Source organism: Coccinella septempunctata, chromosome 5, assembly GCF_907165205.1.
Source record: "Coccinella septempunctata chromosome 5, icCocSept1.1, whole genome shotgun sequence".
Lineage (NCBI taxonomy): Eukaryota > Metazoa > Arthropoda > Insecta > Coleoptera > Coccinellidae > Coccinella > Coccinella septempunctata.
In genome coordinates this window covers 20,513,187-20,531,161 of record NC_058193.1, presented here as the reverse complement: position 1 = coordinate 20,531,161, position 17,975 = coordinate 20,513,187, and the positions used below count along the sequence as shown (strand labels likewise).

General features: G+C 34.7%; 1 protein-coding gene across 1 annotated transcript in view; it reads right to left on the bottom strand.

The window, feature by feature from the left end:
* Positions 1 to 17,975, bottom strand: part of LOC123312922 (potassium voltage-gated channel subfamily H member 8) — a 276,226-nt gene that overhangs the window by 167,322 nt on the left and 90,929 nt on the right. The gene's annotated exons all lie outside the window — the stretch shown is intronic.

Below are 17,975 nucleotides of genomic sequence, written 5' to 3'. Positions count from 1 at the left end.
TTACGGCGGGAATTCGTGCAGGATAAAGCCAGGCTGTTAGATTTCTTCCATTTCCAATTTTTTCATCTCCAATGTTGGTTATTCCAAAGAGAGACTACACGCAGTTCTTGACGGTCAAATTTCATGAAAGTTATATACATAATACCAAGGTTCATTAGATGGGTTGATGCTCGGGGTATTACGCCAAAATAAAAATATTTCCAATAGTTGGGGAGCCAACGATGCTAAAGTAGGACGCCGTGCAGACCTAGTCGATTTTGAAGATGGTAAAAAGAAAAAAAGGTTCTATGATGTATGCACCTTCGGCGGTGGAGAAAGCGTCTGGAGGCTGCAGGTTTTCAAAGATGTAAAAAAAGTCAGTTGTACATACTCCAGCGTGTCAGATTAAGATACTTTATATGCCCTACGTGTCTTTGATAATAAATTCATGTTGATCTGACAGTAAGCGTAGTGAGGCTGGCCGTAGGTAGGCAAGATTTGAAAATGGTAGAAAAAAATTCATATTTTCAGAGGATATCATATCGCTTATAATAATCTTTTTGATAATTAGATTGTGATGCTAAAATCATTCCATGTGAGTTAAAATCATGTCCAATCTTTTAGTGCTCAATTGAAATGCATTTCTGGTTGTTTTTTTTTTCAACTAAAATTCATATCATGTTGATAATTTCTTTGTTTCAGATATCTACCTGTCTGATCTATATAACATTTTGAAGAAACTTTGCAAGGTACTTTATAAACTACATTAGAAATGAAATATTTTTGTGTTGTTAATTTCAAACGAAAAAAGAAGGGTCTACGAAGGATATTCTCACTTCAGTGGAATGAGATAAACATTTTAACATCACAATCTACTTAGACTAATCACGTTTTTATGTATGAGTATATTTATATTGCTGTATCCAATGATTGTATTTTTGATAGTTTCAATTACCTAGATAGAAAATTATACTCATATATTTTGGTTCTGAAACCAGAACAATGAACGTAGTAGAAAACCAAACGAAAAAACATGCGTGTGGAACAGCTCATTTAAGTACTATTATTCTCTAAAAATAAATTGAGATCATTGACGCCCATACGGATAATGGGATAATGAGCAATGATGAACATAAAATTGTTAATTGTATGTTGAAAAATGCGCAAAATTCGGTTTCATAGCAATAATTAAATAGTCAATTTTTCTTTTAAAAAAGAAGAAAGTATATACTACAACAGTTATTTTTTCAGGCAGAATCACACACCGGACTTTGTCTCGCTTACAACCGGTTTCATAATAAAACCTAAAGTCCCTTCAATTTAAAGCTTCCTTTAAGCCTTCCCAAAATGACAGTATAGGAAGCTTTAAGCTCAAAGTCACTTCAAATTTGATTATGAAACTTGACGTTATAATAATGACAATAAAGGAAGCTTTAAGCTTCATGTCATTTTAAATTTGATTATGAATCACTAAAGGTCCTTTCGTTTACGTAGGTAGTTTAGTACTTTTCTACACTCGGTGTAATTTACACTCACATTTTAGTATCGTTTGCTGATCGGATTTACACTAGTGCATATAGGATGTGTAGTTTATCTACACCTAGCCAGAAGGAGGTGAAATATTCTTAGAACATAGATACATGGAATGGAAAATAAACATTCCAAAAACTGGATTGAGATAGTTGCTTAGTGTCGCCAATCACAATTGAGACAGTTGATTCGGACATCATTGGCGCATCAATTTTCAGTAAGAATAGATAGGACGCATGGGAATTTTTCAATAAAACGCCACTGCCTTAGTGTCGCACTAGACAGAGAAACATCGAATGTGTTTACTACAAACAATTCACTCGTAGCACTGAATGCCCATTCCATGTATCTATGTTCTCAGGAAATATAAGTGTTCTGTGGTGTGAAATGCAAAATTTGATGTAAATGTCCAGGACATCACAGTAATCTACTTCAAAATGGAGACAATTAAATTATAATTTTCCAAAAGTTCATCACTTCACAACAGCATGAAAAAGTAACAGTATCAATCTTTTGAGAAACGTAACTATAGATTAAATCAAAATTATTTTTCTATGAACCTAACCTCAGTAATTTTTTTCATTCGTTTGCGCAGTACACTGAAAATCATCTGATTCAAAGTGCAGCATATATTATACTACACCAAGAAACAGACGAAAGGACCTACATAATATTCTCAATAGGGTGAAAATATTTCATGAAAGTATTAATTTCACCAGGAATGATTATATGGGGAATGGAAAATCCATTTGATATACGGCGTGAATTCACCGAACGTACCGATAATATTCATGATACAATCACGTGAAGCATTGTATTTTGGCAAAGGTCTCTGGTATTCTATAATCCTTTTTGTTTCAACGAACCGTTAAAATATATTGTGGAAACATTATTGATTAACTTCCATGACGAAGCTTTTCATTCATTATCATTTAGTAGTGAGCTTTCCAATAAATTCCTAAATATATTACAGACACCAGAGTATCGATTTAATGAATCGAAAACAGAAAGTGAGTAATCCTTTTTCTCAACCCTCTCTCAGGACAATATGAGCCCAATTTGAAATGAATTGCATGTACAACAGTAGGTTTTTTTTTGGACGAATTGAATACACCGTCTTTAAGTATTGTGTGTTTCATTTCCATACAGGGCGTTCCGAAACTGAGTTGATAAGAATTGATAGTATATTATCTGTCAGCAAATAGGAAGAAAATTATAGTAGATATATGAACTTATTACATCTGGAAATGTCTTTTTTCGAAATATAAGCCGTTCAAGCGTGTACCTACCTATTTATAAACATAATTTTTTTCGTATATGATGGAGGAACATTCCACAGATATTTGAGAAGTTGTGTAATGATCTACATTATATGATTCAGCTAAGGTTAGTGATGGTAATACTGCGAAGAATTAGTAGACTTTTTTTCGAGAAGTATCGGGTATTTCGAGTACAAATCATTTTCACACAATAAAAGTTACTCTCAGTGCTGGAAGAATGCATCGTTTTCGAGAAAAATCCAGGAATCTTTTTTTTTAACGAAAGAAACGAATATTTCATTGGAAATCGCCTGCATACGTTTCTCAAAATGATGAAAACATAATCCTTTGGGTATCTACATTGATGAACATCTCAGATGGAGCTATCATATTGACATCCTATGTAAAAAACTAAATTCATCATTTTACGCCATTTATCGGGTGAAACATTGCTTTTCAAGTGAATTTCGTATGAACCTATACTACTGCCTTGTATATAGCCACATATCATATAATATTTTATTATGGGGTGTTTCATCGGATGTAAATAGAGTCTTTGTTTGTCAAAAGATAGTGTTGCGGATGATATATGGTGTAAACTCAAGATCCTCTTACAAACCTATTTTTACTAATAATTGCATATTAACTGTACCCTGTATCTACATCTATAAGTCGCTGATCTTAATTAGACAAAAATTTCAGAGTATGGATAAATTATCTAGTCACCACTCTTACAATACACGGAACGTAGAAGTTTTAACTCTTCCTAAACACAAAACAGCAAGATATGAACGTTCACCCACTTATCAGGGCATAAAAATCTATAATAAATTACCAGCTTGTTTCAAATCCTTAAGTTTAATCCGTTTCAAGAAAGCCATTAGATCTCTGTTAAGTCGTAAGGCTTATTACAGTATTAATGAATACATATGTGATCAGCAACTTGATTCAATGTAATATTTGTATTTATATTTTTATGTCCTTTTCTTGTAGTAATTTTAAGTTGTATCATGATTTGTAGTTATTTTTTTCTGACTTGTCCCATACATTTATATATGTCTTAAGGGATTAATAAATACTTACTTACTTACTTACTTACATCACTGAATCGAATTCGAAGTCAACAGAATTCGAATCCGATTCAGTGAAAACTTGGTGTTGTGATCTGTTTTCAACAGTAGGTATATACCTTTTGCAGTCCTGCATACAACGGACATCATCGTACAGGATGTTTTGATTTTCCAATCATAGGTACAAAACCCCGAATTATGAATTATGAATATGATGAAATGTTGAGATTTACATTTATGACGAAGTAAAGGTTCTCAACCCAAATTTACGTAGTGTTACATTTTTTCTTCTTCAAAATTATATATAATTCAAACAAAAAATAATTTTTTCTGTACATCATATCAAAAATTTCCATTCAATTACATAAAGCATTATTCTCTCAAAAAATAGAAATTCATGTTATTATAATAAAATAATAACGATCAAATTGTGGTTCGATGGTATTACAGGTCTCATTAGAATAGAACCGGATCGACCAGAGACTCTATCGTATTTCTTTGAGTAAAGGAGTGTAGCAGAAGAACTAACGATTTTTTTATTCACAAATATAGTACGAAATTCTCCAATGCCTGGAATGCCAAAGAAAGTCTTCATCGAAATATAGTAGGATTTGTTAGGGATACGACAGTGAAATTTGCAGTATATATTCCTAGGGCGTTTAAAAAACAACTGTTCTTTCTCGGAACTACGCTCGAAGTTTCGTTTGAATGACAAATAGGCCTCTGAAATTAAACTTTGCCTTGAATAACTTTCGACTGAGTTCATTAATCGAAAAATGACATCAGACCTTTTTTGTAGGGCGTTAAATTTTCCACAAAATATGGAAAGGACATTGCAATGCAATTCATCGTTCATTAGTTATTATATAAAAATCAGAAGAAAAAAATAATTTTTTCCTGTGTTACTTTTATGGGAAATCGAAAAGTGCGATGCAGACAACCTAAACATTAATAAAGGGCTCATATTTTCAAAGGGCTATTTTGGCATTTGAACGAAACTGGTTCGGAGAAACAATTTTTTTTTTTGAAACCCCCTAATATACTTCATGTGTCCTTGAGTATATTTGAGGAACCATTGAATGAATTTCATTAATTTAATTCATTTCTACATTTTGAAATTCTTAAAAAGTCAATATACATATACTCCACAATTCGTTCTTCCCAAATAAGCCTCTGTTTGAAAATTGATTGGGTCCAATTACTGCCTGGAATATGCTTCCATAAATTGTGATTTTAACGAGGTAGGTACTTGAAATACAAATCATTCCTCAGAATGAGAATTGATTGCTATTGAAATGCGGAACACGAGTCTGACATACTGATGTCCAATGAAATATTCGTTTTTTCGGGTTAGAAACCGATAGGTAATGTCAAAACTAATAATTTCAAAGGAGAGCAGATTGTTAGTTCGAATGAAGATCTCAGGAAATGACTAAGTGAAGTCGATAAAATATGCTGCAACTGAATTCTAAGAAAAAAAAACATATAACCTATATATAAATATAAACAACATAAACGCACGAAGCGCGCGTATAGTGCCCGATCAACAGGGAGTTCCGGAAAATACTATATAGGTTTCAGTCCGACTACACAAATGTGTCCGAGTATTATAAACACTCTTTTGCACCATCTGAATTGTTCCACCCTCGATCTATTATCTTCCCAAAGTATTGAACATCTGGAAATTTATACCATTCATTCGCTTTCCTATTTTACCCCAAGGGTAATTACTCACAGATATTCATCTGTGAGTAATGACCACCATTTAAATGCATCATTTGCTTCAGTAACATTCCGTTCTCTGGAGATCCCCCATAGAAAAAAGAACAAAATAAAAACGAAAACACTGAAACATTCAGTTTACATTCAACCATCTAATGATGCTATAGTGATAGCGAAACACGTGTCGTGGTTTAAAAACTCATTTGTGTGAAAATCGTATAATCTGTTTTAATTTTAAAAAATTCAAGCATTTTAATATCCAACTATGCCTACGACGATGTATTGATATCTAGTAAGCCTAGACCAGTTCCATGCATAAAAAAAATATTGCGTTACCATAGCAACGAACAATAACTCATTAGAAGTGTCAGTGTGAATTTTGAGGTCAAAAAAGTAAACCAGAGTTACGCAATAAATTAAAAGAAGAAAGATGTCCACCGAAATTGTGAGAATCGAAAAATTGGAGTATCGAGTCATCATCAGTATTCTATAAAACTCTTGTCTCGAGCAATTTTACATACTCTTAACCATTTTCTAGTTAGAGGGCGATTAAGGCGAGGAGCTTAGCCACACATGCGAAAGGTTAATGTAGAATGTGCAGGGTGGGCAAAATTGGTGATACCTGAACTACAACTTTTTAACCCAACGAGATAGAGGAAAATGAATGTACCATTCATGTCGTCTTTTTTTGAGAAACTAATAATGCCATCAACTGCATTCCTCTATCTTCTTTTGTTTTAGAGTTATAAGCCAAAATTTGAATTTGGGCGATTTCAACTCTGGTCATTATCTTCGTTTCTATTTGTGCTAGGATGTTGAAATGAAGACATTATACAGACACTACAATGATTTTTTCCTACAGGTTTATTTGCTGAGCTATAACATAAAGTTGTGTTTTTTCTTATGAAAACAGTAGGTTAAAGTGTCTTAAAAGAATCGCCATTTTTTTATCAAAAAGTTGTCTCTATAAAGTTTTCATTTCAACATCCCAGCTCCAACAGAAACGGAGATAATGACCAAAGTTGAAATTTTAATTTTGACCTATAACTCGAAAACAAAAGAAGATATAGTAATGCAGTTGATGCCATTATTAGTTTCCCGAAAAAAGACGACTGTAATGTGCCATGCATTTTCCTCTATCTCGTTTGGTTGAAAAAGTTGTAATTCAGGTATCACCAATTTTGCCCACCCTGTACAGGGTGGGCAAATTTCGATGTTTTAGCACTACAGTTTTTAAACCAGAGGAGATACACGAAATCTGATACCCCATTCTCGTTCTCTTTTTCTGAGAAACTTACAATAGTAGTAGTGATTTTTGGCCACTTTCTTTTGTTTTCGAGTTATAGGCAAAAATTGGAAAAATGGCGATATCGAAATAAATTTATATCTCCGCTAATACTGATGATAGAGCTCTGAAATTGAAACATTATTCAGGCACTTTTTTACGTAGAATCCAGTGGCGTGCTCGCCTTTTTATCAGAATTTTTAATTACGAAGCTATGACCCAAAGTTATGTTTTTTTAAATGGGAACACTTGTTTTCTGTGCAATTTTTTGAAAGCTTAATTTTTACTGATTTCAAAAATATATAACATCATATGGTTTGTATCAATATAAATAATAGAAAATGGTCAAAAACACTTTTTCCCGATATTTCTATGGTTTCAACTTTTGACGAGCACAGAAAAATAGAGTTTCCTATAACAAAAGCAGTCTCCTTCCGGCAATGTCGTTCTTTCTATGCTTTTTACCAATTTTCAAAAAATTTTAATCAAGATATATTTCATAAATTTTCATAATAATGAAAGGACTTATAGAAAGAGACACTGGTAATCATACGATGCTACATTTTTCTATGCTCATCAAAAGTTGAAACCATAGAAATATTGAGTAAAAAGGTTTTTGACCATTTTCTATTATTCATATTGATACAAACCATATGATGTTATATATTTTTGAAATCAGTAAAAATTAAGCTTTCAAAAAATTGAACAGAAAACTAGTGTTCCCATTTAAAAAAACATAACTTTGGGTCATAGCTTCGTAATTAAAAGTCCTGCTAAAAAAGCGAGCACGCCACTGGATTCTACGTAAAAAAGTGCCTGTATAATGTTTCAATTTCAGAGCACTATCATCAATATTTGCGGAGATATAAATTTATTTCGATATCGCCATTTTTCCACTTTTTGCTTATAACTCGAAAACAAAAGAAAGTGGCCAAAAATGACTACTACTATAATTAGTTTCTCAGAAAAAGAGAACGAGAATGGGGTATCAGATTTTGTGTATCTCCTCTGGTTTAAAAACTGTAGTGCTAAAACATCGAAATTTGCCCACCCTGTACATGCATCGCCAAATATCATATATCTTAAAAACGTTTAAACGTAGTAAAAATTGCTGCGGCCGAAATTTGTAGAAAATGTTATGCCCTATAATTTTTATACTGAATGTGAACAATTTGAAGCCTAGGAGAGAAGATAATTCAAGAAAACCGATTTTCTGGACCTTTATAGCCAATTTTTATTGTTTGGGCTTGCTGAAACTGTCAGAATATGTTTTTTTCTTTGTTATTGTATAATTAGCTTCAAAATGGGAAGAAAAAGCTACCGCGCTCGAGAATGTACGCGTGACGTTTTTTTGTGCAAGTTTGGCGCCCACTCACACATTTTCGTCACGCTAAAATTGTCAGATAGGTATCTGAATCTGACACGCTCCAGTATGTACAATGAAGTTGTTACACCGGAAAATATCGAAAAAATCCAAAAAATCGTATTAGCATTATCGAGAAATGAAGCTGCAGAAGATAGCTGACACTCTGAAAATATCATAGCAACGTGCGGGATTTATTTTGTACGAACATTTGCCATGTTTTCAAAGTGGGTGCCGCTTTTACTCACAGTGGACCAAAAGCAACAACCTTTCAATGATTCGGAGAGCTGTTTGCAGCTGTTTCGTAAGAATAAAATAGATTTTTCTGTCGGTATGTTATAATGGTTAGGGCATGGATCCACCACTACACTCCAGAGTGGACAAAAGTGCAAAAGTTAGCTAGCACGAAATTTTGTGAAAAGGTGTGAAAAAGATCATCAATATCGAATATGAAATATCATCATTGGTGCGTTTGAAGGAAGGAATTCCCAAAAAAAACGGCCACAAATGAAGAAGAAAAACGTGCTCTTCCACCAGAACAATGCTTAGTATCACAAATCGTTTGCCAAATTGCGCAAAATGGGCTTTGAATTACTCCGCATCCACCCTATACTTCAGATTCAGCCCAAGGCGATTAATATCTGTTGGCAGACCTGGATAAAATGCTCATCGGAAAAACATTCGAAGAGGTCAAAGATCGAAGCCTTTTTTGGGGAAAAAATAATTCGATAATTTTTAAAGAAAAAAAATGTGTCTTTATTGTCTTTCAGCTAGACCGATAACTTTCAGCCGACGCCGACGGTTATTTCCATTCGAACAAAATTATGGAAATATTACTCATTTGTAATACGAGTTTCATCAATAATATCATGCAAGTTGATTGTTGAGTGGGCTGGCTGCATGATAACCAAAAGTGGCTTATTCCTATATTGAGATTGAGATTCATTTTAGTGAAGGAATATTTGCAACAGTTTAAATATGAGGGTAAGATGAACTACATAATAGGGTAGGGAATACTCCTTCTGACGAAAATGATGTATTTTTCATGAAAAATCTTTGAAACGTCACATTGTGAAATAACCATTTCAACCATTTCCCAAAAAAATTATTTTAAGTAGGTACTTAAAAATGAAAAATAAAAATGGTTATTTAAAATTCAACGCGTTTCCTTTCTATTGCACAAGTTGGCAACATGGACTGAAATATGCGTTGATAATAAAGGACAGCAAATACACTATCTTGATGAGATAGACAAAGATGGCTGTCTATGAAGTCTGCGACGTTGCGACGAACGAGGAAGGTCGAAAATTTTATGGAATTTTTACGCGGTCTTATTTTATAAACAAACCATTGTTCTTTTTATTTTCTAGTAGGTGCTGTTGCCAAATACTAAACTAGAAACGAAGCGATTCAAATTTTGAAACCTCATATTATGTGCATTTGAAAAATTCATGAATGAAACTCAATACTCAGTTAAAACTTGCATATGCTGTGAAAACCCAAATTGAGGAGAATTCCCCATTCCTATTACAGTCAGCTTCATGTACTATCATAAAATTATTTTTTTTCTCTCCCACCTTTACCTAATCTCATTGTTTTATAGATATTTGGAAATAAATAGTATAATTATTACACATAGGTATGACTTATAGAATTACCACCAAAATAAACATAGGTATCCATTTTTCTCCAGAACAATGTTTCTGTTACTTCAATTCAATATCGAACTTCTTTGCCTAAAATATTATCAGGATTGAATTTAGCAATAATTAAATTTAGCAGTAAAACAGGAAGGCTATTATGAACCATACCTCTCCCAATTAGAAAAGACCGATAAAACAATTCACGAAAATATGTTCGAATCAATCGAATCCTTCAGAAGCGTTCTTATACGTAGGTACATACATATGAATAATACTCGACGTTCAATAGAAGGATTTCATACACTAATGAGGCCAGAAGAGCTTCATCAGCTCAGAAAGCTAACAAGCAGCTTCTCGATTCTTGCAGTGTTGGTCTAATTCTAGCATATGCGGTCTAATTTGTCAGCTTGCTCTTTTTCCGAGTTCCAATTATCAACTAGTCCAAGATATATTCTAACCTAATGACTATAATTATGACGAATTAAGGAGAATAAAATTTTTGATGAATTGATGACAAATTAAGTATATGTTTGATCAGATTCAGATTTTATCCGAAGGTTTAGGTACTGGCTCATTATACAAAGATAATGACCAATGTTGAAATTTGAAATCGCCTAAATTTCAATTTTGGACTATAACTAGTCCAAGCAGAAAGCAGAAGAAGATACAAAAAAGCAGTTGATGGCATTATCAGTTTCTCGAAAAAAGATAACCGAATTGTGCCATACATTTTCCTCTATCTTTTAGGGTTCAAAAGTTGTAGTTCAGGTAACACCAATTGTGCCCATCCTCTACAAATATTAAGAAAGTATTCCGCCTGCAAAGAATAATGTGTCCAACGGGAATTTTCACAACGTGATTGTCCGATCAAAAATGAAAAATTTTCATTAAACTCACGTTGAAGCCGCTTGAAACTATGTTCAATTACGTAATTATTTCAGTACTGAAAATTCAATACTCACAAATCATATGCGCACGCAGTCAATATTAAATTTTCAGTGCTGAATTTAGCATAGTGGAAAGCCGCTCTAAATCATCATTGGGTACCTATGAATACTCAATCGTAATCCAATTTACTCTACATAATTCGAATTTTATTGCTCCATAACCCATAACTAATTAATTGAGCTGAACTGATTTGATGAAATGTGTTACAAGAAGTGATATTATTGCAAAATATACAAACAGGGTGAGTCTTTGTCTCGTACAAATATTTTAACAGTAGATTCTTAAGGTCGAAATAAACACTTTTCCCTGTACCATTTACGCCAATTCGGCCCTGATAAAAGGATAAAGCCATTTTAAGTTTTCATAATGAGCTGTGTCACTCCTAGGAAAACAAAATTACCTTTAGAATAACGAGCTTAATCTGTGACACTGCACATCTGTGGACTTTTAAACGGAGTGGTAATCATCCAAAGTACCCAATTTTGCCAATTGCACAGATTGATTTCTGAACATCAAATTACTCGAAAACGGCGCATTATATGAGAAAATATGTGGAATAATTTTATTTCACAAAACGTTCACATATTCATTAAATAGCGTCCAACTTAGTTCCAATATTTGGGATCTTTGAATTTTTGGTATTTTTATGGTACGTTATAGTCATAATGAGAAAACTGGAAGACGTGGGTGATATCTTGTGTTCAAAAAAGATTCATCAAGTAAATGAAAAACTATATTCCGAAATTCATTTCATTCGATAAAACCGTTTGTGAGAATTAAAAATAACATTTTTTTATGGTTCTTCAACCATATGTATCTTTAAAAAAGAGCCGATTCGAATAAAATGGTAAGGAAAGAAAGTGTTTCTTTTGACCTCAAGAATCCACTGTTAAAATATTTTTACAAGCCAAAGACCCTGTATTTCGACTTCAAAGTATCGAATTTCGGCTGCATGATTTTTGATTTCTCGTCCGTTTCACTCTCAAAATGGGCCAATAAAATCCACAATTTGTTAATAACGTTGTCAGATATCATAGATTGAATGAATTGTTTCGTACATAGACATCATTTCAAATGCAATGAAAGAAAAATTTCAGGTTGATAGCATTTACACCGACTTTCAAAAAGCTTTTGACACGGTTCCACATTCGTTGTAACGGGTTTGGTCGGGAAAAGGATTAATCTCGAGCGCCAGCTATTCTTTCAATAGCATCATATTCTGCAAATCGCAGGAATGGAACAGTAGGGTGGAAAATACAAACGGGAGAAGACTGAAGATTTATGCTGAAAAACTTAATGCAGTTGTGATAGGACCTGATATACCGACCTACATACCAAGAGTAAATGGACTACCCGATGTACTGGACATTGTCGTAATGAAAGACATCACTGAAGAAATCAGCATTGATACAATAGAAGACGGAACTTCAGACCACAATCCCATAGAATTCATAGTGGGACATGGCCCAAGAAACGAAGAAGAGACACAAACCAAGGAACGCACAGACTGGGAGAAATATAAGAATTTACTTCAGGAGAAAATCAGGGAAATTCCCCAAATAAACACCCGGGATGAATTAGATGAAGCAGTTGAAAAATTGGAAAATCATATAAAAGAAGCCTATGAAGAAAGCACCAAGAGAATAAGGAAACCAATTCCGAAACATTCACATGGAGATACGCCAAGGGATATAAAGGAACTTATAAAAAAGAACAGAAGACTCAGGAAAATCTACAGAACAACAAAAAGAGAAGAAGACAAGAAGAAACTGAATAAGTATAGTCAGATATTGAAAAATGCTTTAACAGAACTGCGTAATAACAGATGGCACCAGAGATTAAGGGAACTGAATACAATAGATCACTCGGCTTGGAAAATGCAAAAACGCTTACGACGAGAACAGACAGTTATACCTCCACTGCATGGAGCAAACGGAATGGTATATACGAGACTTGAAAAAGCCGAAGCACTTGCCGACACAATTGAGAGAGAAGCCAGAATAAATTACAGAAATGATGATGACAATGAAGATCTAGAAGAAGAAGTGGAGGCAAACGAAGAACTGATGATGGAACCACCGGAAACCGAAATCATTCCAAAACCGGCTTCACCAACAGAAATCAAAGAGATCATAATGAAACTGAAAAACCGGAAAGCACCGGGAGAAGATAGGATAACGAATTATATGTTGAAGAAATTGCCTAGAAAAGGAATAGCAGCCTTGACGAATATAACAAACGGAGTGATGAGGACCGAATACTACCCAAAGAGATGGAAAACTGCAGAAATGATAGTTTTCAACAAGCCTGGAAAGGAACGGAAATTTCCTCAAAATTATAGACCAATCAGCCTACTATCAGCACTAGGAAAAGTCGTCGAGAGGGTTATCGCCAAAAGGCTGAATGAGGAAACAGAAATGTTGAAGATAATCCCACCCGAACAATTTGGATTTCGACGAGAACACTCGACTGAACTCCAATTACTACGGCTCATAGAATACGTCACCGAAGGAATACAGACCAAACAGGCCACAGGATTAGTTCTGATGGATATCGAGAGAGCTTTTGATAGAGTATGGCACGAAGGCCTAATCTACAAGATGAAAAGAGCAGGATATTCGACCAAGCTATGCAAGATTATAAGGAATTATCTGAGGAATAGAAACTTTTATGTGAAGATAGATGGAGCAACCTCTCAAACCAGACAATTGGAAGCGGGAGTGCCTCAAGGATCGGTACTTGGACCTCTGCTTTACGTAATATACGTTTATGATATCCCGAAGAATGCTAGGAATATGCTCACCTTGTACGCAGATGACACAGGAATAGCGTTCAGACATCGACGCCCAGAGATCATACACCGGAGACTGCAGGAAGCCATAGATGAATTACTCAAATGGTGCATCAAATGGAAAATCCAAATCAATGGAAGAAAGACTCAAGCAATATTACTGCAAAAGAGAAGATTGAGGATGGAAGAAAACCTTGAAGTTGATGGACAAGAGGTTGAATGGAAAAATGAAGCAACATACCTAGGAGTGACGCTTGACAGAGGACTTACATGGAAAAACCACATCAAATGTGCTGTTGATAAAACAAAAGCCGCAATGAGTAAACTTTATCCACTCATAGGCAGAAGAAGTCATATGAATAAGAACATCAAGTTGACGATGATTAAAACTATTGCGCGACCACAACTCACATATGGATCGGCGGCATGGGGCTTCGCAGCCAAGACCCACATCAAGAGAATACAGGCCACTGAGAATAAACTCCTTAGAATGGCGATGGACGTACCCTGGTTTGTTAGGAACAAACAAATCTACAAGGACTTGGAATGGGAACCAGTTACAGAATTTATGAAGAGAAAGGCGGAAAGGATATTCGACAAAGCCAAACAACATCCAAATGAGGAACTACGAAGATTAGTCGACTACGATCCAACAGAAGAAGCTAGAAGGTCAAGAACCTACCACCGAAGACCGAGAGATCAGTTAAGGATTTAAATGTAACCAAAGAAGAGCTTAACCTATAAAAGCTATAGGCAGCATACAACTATCAACACGACTATGATCGTGTGAGAGTCCAGAAACCATAAGAGTCAACTGGTTAATAGGCAAAATGCCCGGAACCTATGAAGAAGCAGTTAAGGGTTTTTAGTGGGTCTCGAGCTCAGAGAGTGAGAATCCCCACACTGTTCCCCCTCAGCAGAGGGTGTGTTCGTCTGTTTGCAGATTTTCCCCCTGCTACACCAAAAAAAAAAAAAAAAAAAAAAAAAAATCTTTCAATAGGGAGAAATAGCAAACCCACCCAGGTACCTACTAGTCGGAGACAGAGTTGGGTTTATCTAAGGTGGTAGCGATAACAAGTACTTTAAAACCGAATTTATTACAACAATCTAAATTACAGTGAACTATACAGTTATTTCCAAGTCAAGAAATATATTCAGCTGATGACCAAGTTCAAAAAAAATAAGGAAAACAGAAATGTAATAACTTGTCACGGTGATCAGAAAGTGAAATCAATGAATCAAAGAATATTCCAATCAATTATATTCAGTCAAACTATCAGGTATTAAAGAAAGCAAACAATTAATAGCAGTTACTTTGATTCCTTCTGAGACAATAACGGATGTACGGGGTTTACACAAAATTTACAGCAACCGGGTGTCTCAGAAAGATCCAAGTCTCTGTAATCGGTTAATGTAGCAATGGGTTTGATCCCGAGCACTTCCAGTGATTTTCAGTGTACAGGCCAATCAGAATTTGAAACTATTTAATAAACGGGACGGGGCTGATACAGGTGAAACACAATGCAACAATTTACAGGATAACGGGGTAGTTTATCCTGGTCTCTCCGTGGCAACCTTGGGTGTACACGCCAAGCATTACCAGTAGAAAAACTTCGAGACTTCTGCCGACTGGTTTCTGTCACCAGATAGCCAGGCGAGAGAAGTCTGCGGTAAACGGGAAATCTACACGGAACACAACAGGGGTAGTACGGTATAAGTTACTGCGGTCTTTCTGTGGCAACCTTGGGTGTCACACGCCAAGCATTACCAGTAGAAAAACTTCGAGACCTCTGCCGATTGGTTTCCGTCACCAGATAGCCAGGCGACAGAAGTCTGCGTTAAACGGGAAGTCTAAACGGAACACAAATGGGGTAGGACGGGATAGGTTACTGTGGTCTTTCTGTGGCAACCTTGGGTGTCACACGCCAAGCATTACCAGTAGAAAGACTTCGAGATTTCCGTCGACTGGTCTTGGTTCACCAGAGAACCAGGCGACAGAAGTCTGCGTTAAACAGGGGGATTAACAACAAGGATTAACACAATTAAACAAATAAAAGAATGCAACTTTGAATCACGAAGTATGCGGTATCAAGAAAAGACTTACAGTTTGTTCCGGTAGGGTCACACCACCACTTAGCAAAAAAAAAAATAAAGAAAAGCAAAGGAAAACTTTAATACGAAGACAGACTTAATTAAAGCGGAAATGAATTAAAGAATCACGAAGAAATCAAGAAAAGAATCACTACAGAATCAAGACTGAAAACAGAATCGCAGAATGACTACCGAATGAATAATCATGAATTATGAATAATTCTCGTCTGGTGGTGCGGTCCTATTTATTAACTCTCCAACATGTGGACGGTCACGTGATCAAAATTGCACTCAAAATTCGGAATTCTCGAATATTCTCCCCAGAAGAAATATTCTCGGTGGCGGTTATCTCTTTATCGGTAAAAGAAACTGTCGTTATCTGCAATCCACGTTGTTTTATACTGAATTCGGTGTGTTTTTGTGGACGGAAAAACAACGCCGAATGCAGAAAGACACTTTTTCTTTATTTTGGATTCTTACGGCGGATTAACGATGGAAATTTCAATTATACGGAATTTGAATTTATTAATCAGGATTCTGAAAAATATTTCCAAAATGAAACGGAATAACTATATTGAAACTGAAATCTCCATCAGACGGTGTTGCATTGTTTCAACTGGAAAATTCAGGGAAACAATTATTTAAAACGAGGCTTGATTTTTATTAAAAACAATCAAGTATCGTTTCATCGTTAATTGTTGAAAAACTTGAAGGGATCGGTGTCGGCCCTCCGTTATTGGACTGGTTGTCTGATCGTCTGCGTGATGGTACCTTAAGGGTTAAGCTTAGAGATAGTATTATCTCCGAGCAGTTTCTCGTCCTTTCTGGGGTTGGTCAGGGTTCACCTCTTTCTACGCTACTCTTCCTATGTTTCATAAATGATATAGGAAAATATATTAGAGGAAGTCTATTTCTACTGTTCGCTGACGATCTTAAATTGTTTAGGGTCATACGGAGTATTCAAGATTGTCTTTCACTACAAGAAGATCTTATCAATGTTGAAAGGTGGTGTGTTGACAATGAAATGCAATTCAATATCGGTAAATGTAGTGTAATGAGATTTTACAGAATTAAATCACCTATCCAGTACGATTATAGGCTAAACAATGTCAAACTGAGCTCAAGCCTAATTGTTAAAGATCTAGGAATACACCTCGACCACCAACTGAATTTGATTCAGCATATTTTCATCATAACTCAGAAAGCTATGAGGATGCTTGGATTTATTAAAAGAAAACTCAAAGATTTTAATAATATCTCTGCCTTAAAAAGTGTTTATTTTGCGAATGTCCGAAGTATATTGGAATAATCAACTGTAGTTTGGTCTCCTTATTATGAAGTACACAAAAATAATATTGAGCGCGTGCAACGAAAATTTTTAAGATGGATTGCTTACAAAATGAGTATTCCCAAGGCCTCAATAAACTATGACCACCTACACGAGTCTTTATCAATGAAACCACTATCTATAAGAAGGAATAATTTTGATGTGATGTTTGTATATAAACTAATCAATAATTACATTCATTGTGAATACTTAGTATCTAAGATAAAACTTAATGCGAAAAATGTATTCCTTAGACATAGAGATCTCTTATACATCGAATATAACCCCACTAATTATGCCATGAATAATCCGATTGCACGAGCGATAAAAGGGGCAAATGCATCAGAGATTGATCTATTTCAGATATCTATTTTTAGTCTCAAAAGATATTTTGAAGCTATTTGAACTTGTCAACTGTTCTTGTTGTTTTTCCTATGATATTTTTTTTTTGTAGATTTCAACATTTTTTGTTTGTTTTCTTGTCAATTTTTGGAATATTGTATATCTTATTGGAAAATTGGCTTTGCTGTTTGTAATTAATAATAATAATGATAATAATTCGTAAATTGGCATGTCCGTTAGAATAAATAAATAAATAAAAACATTATTCGTGTTATTTGTTATTATTGTATAAAAGGGTATATCCCGTTTATTTTATTAAATAAATAAATAAATAAAGAAACAGAGGATAGTTAGCCCACTCGAAAACAAGCTTGAGCACCATCTGTTTTTACGGTACAGGTATTAATTTGAAAAAAAAATTAATTGGAAAGGATTCTGTAGTGTACATTTCAAATTTTCTCCTAGTAATCCAGACAAACATCTGAAAATTTCCAAAGGAAAATCAGAGAATGGTTCGCATTAGCTGTTGATTGCGAAATTGTTTTCAATGAAAAATGGGAGCTAATACGATTCTTCTACGATTTTCTGTCCTCGTATTTTTTAGTATGTTCAAAATCAGTGCAAT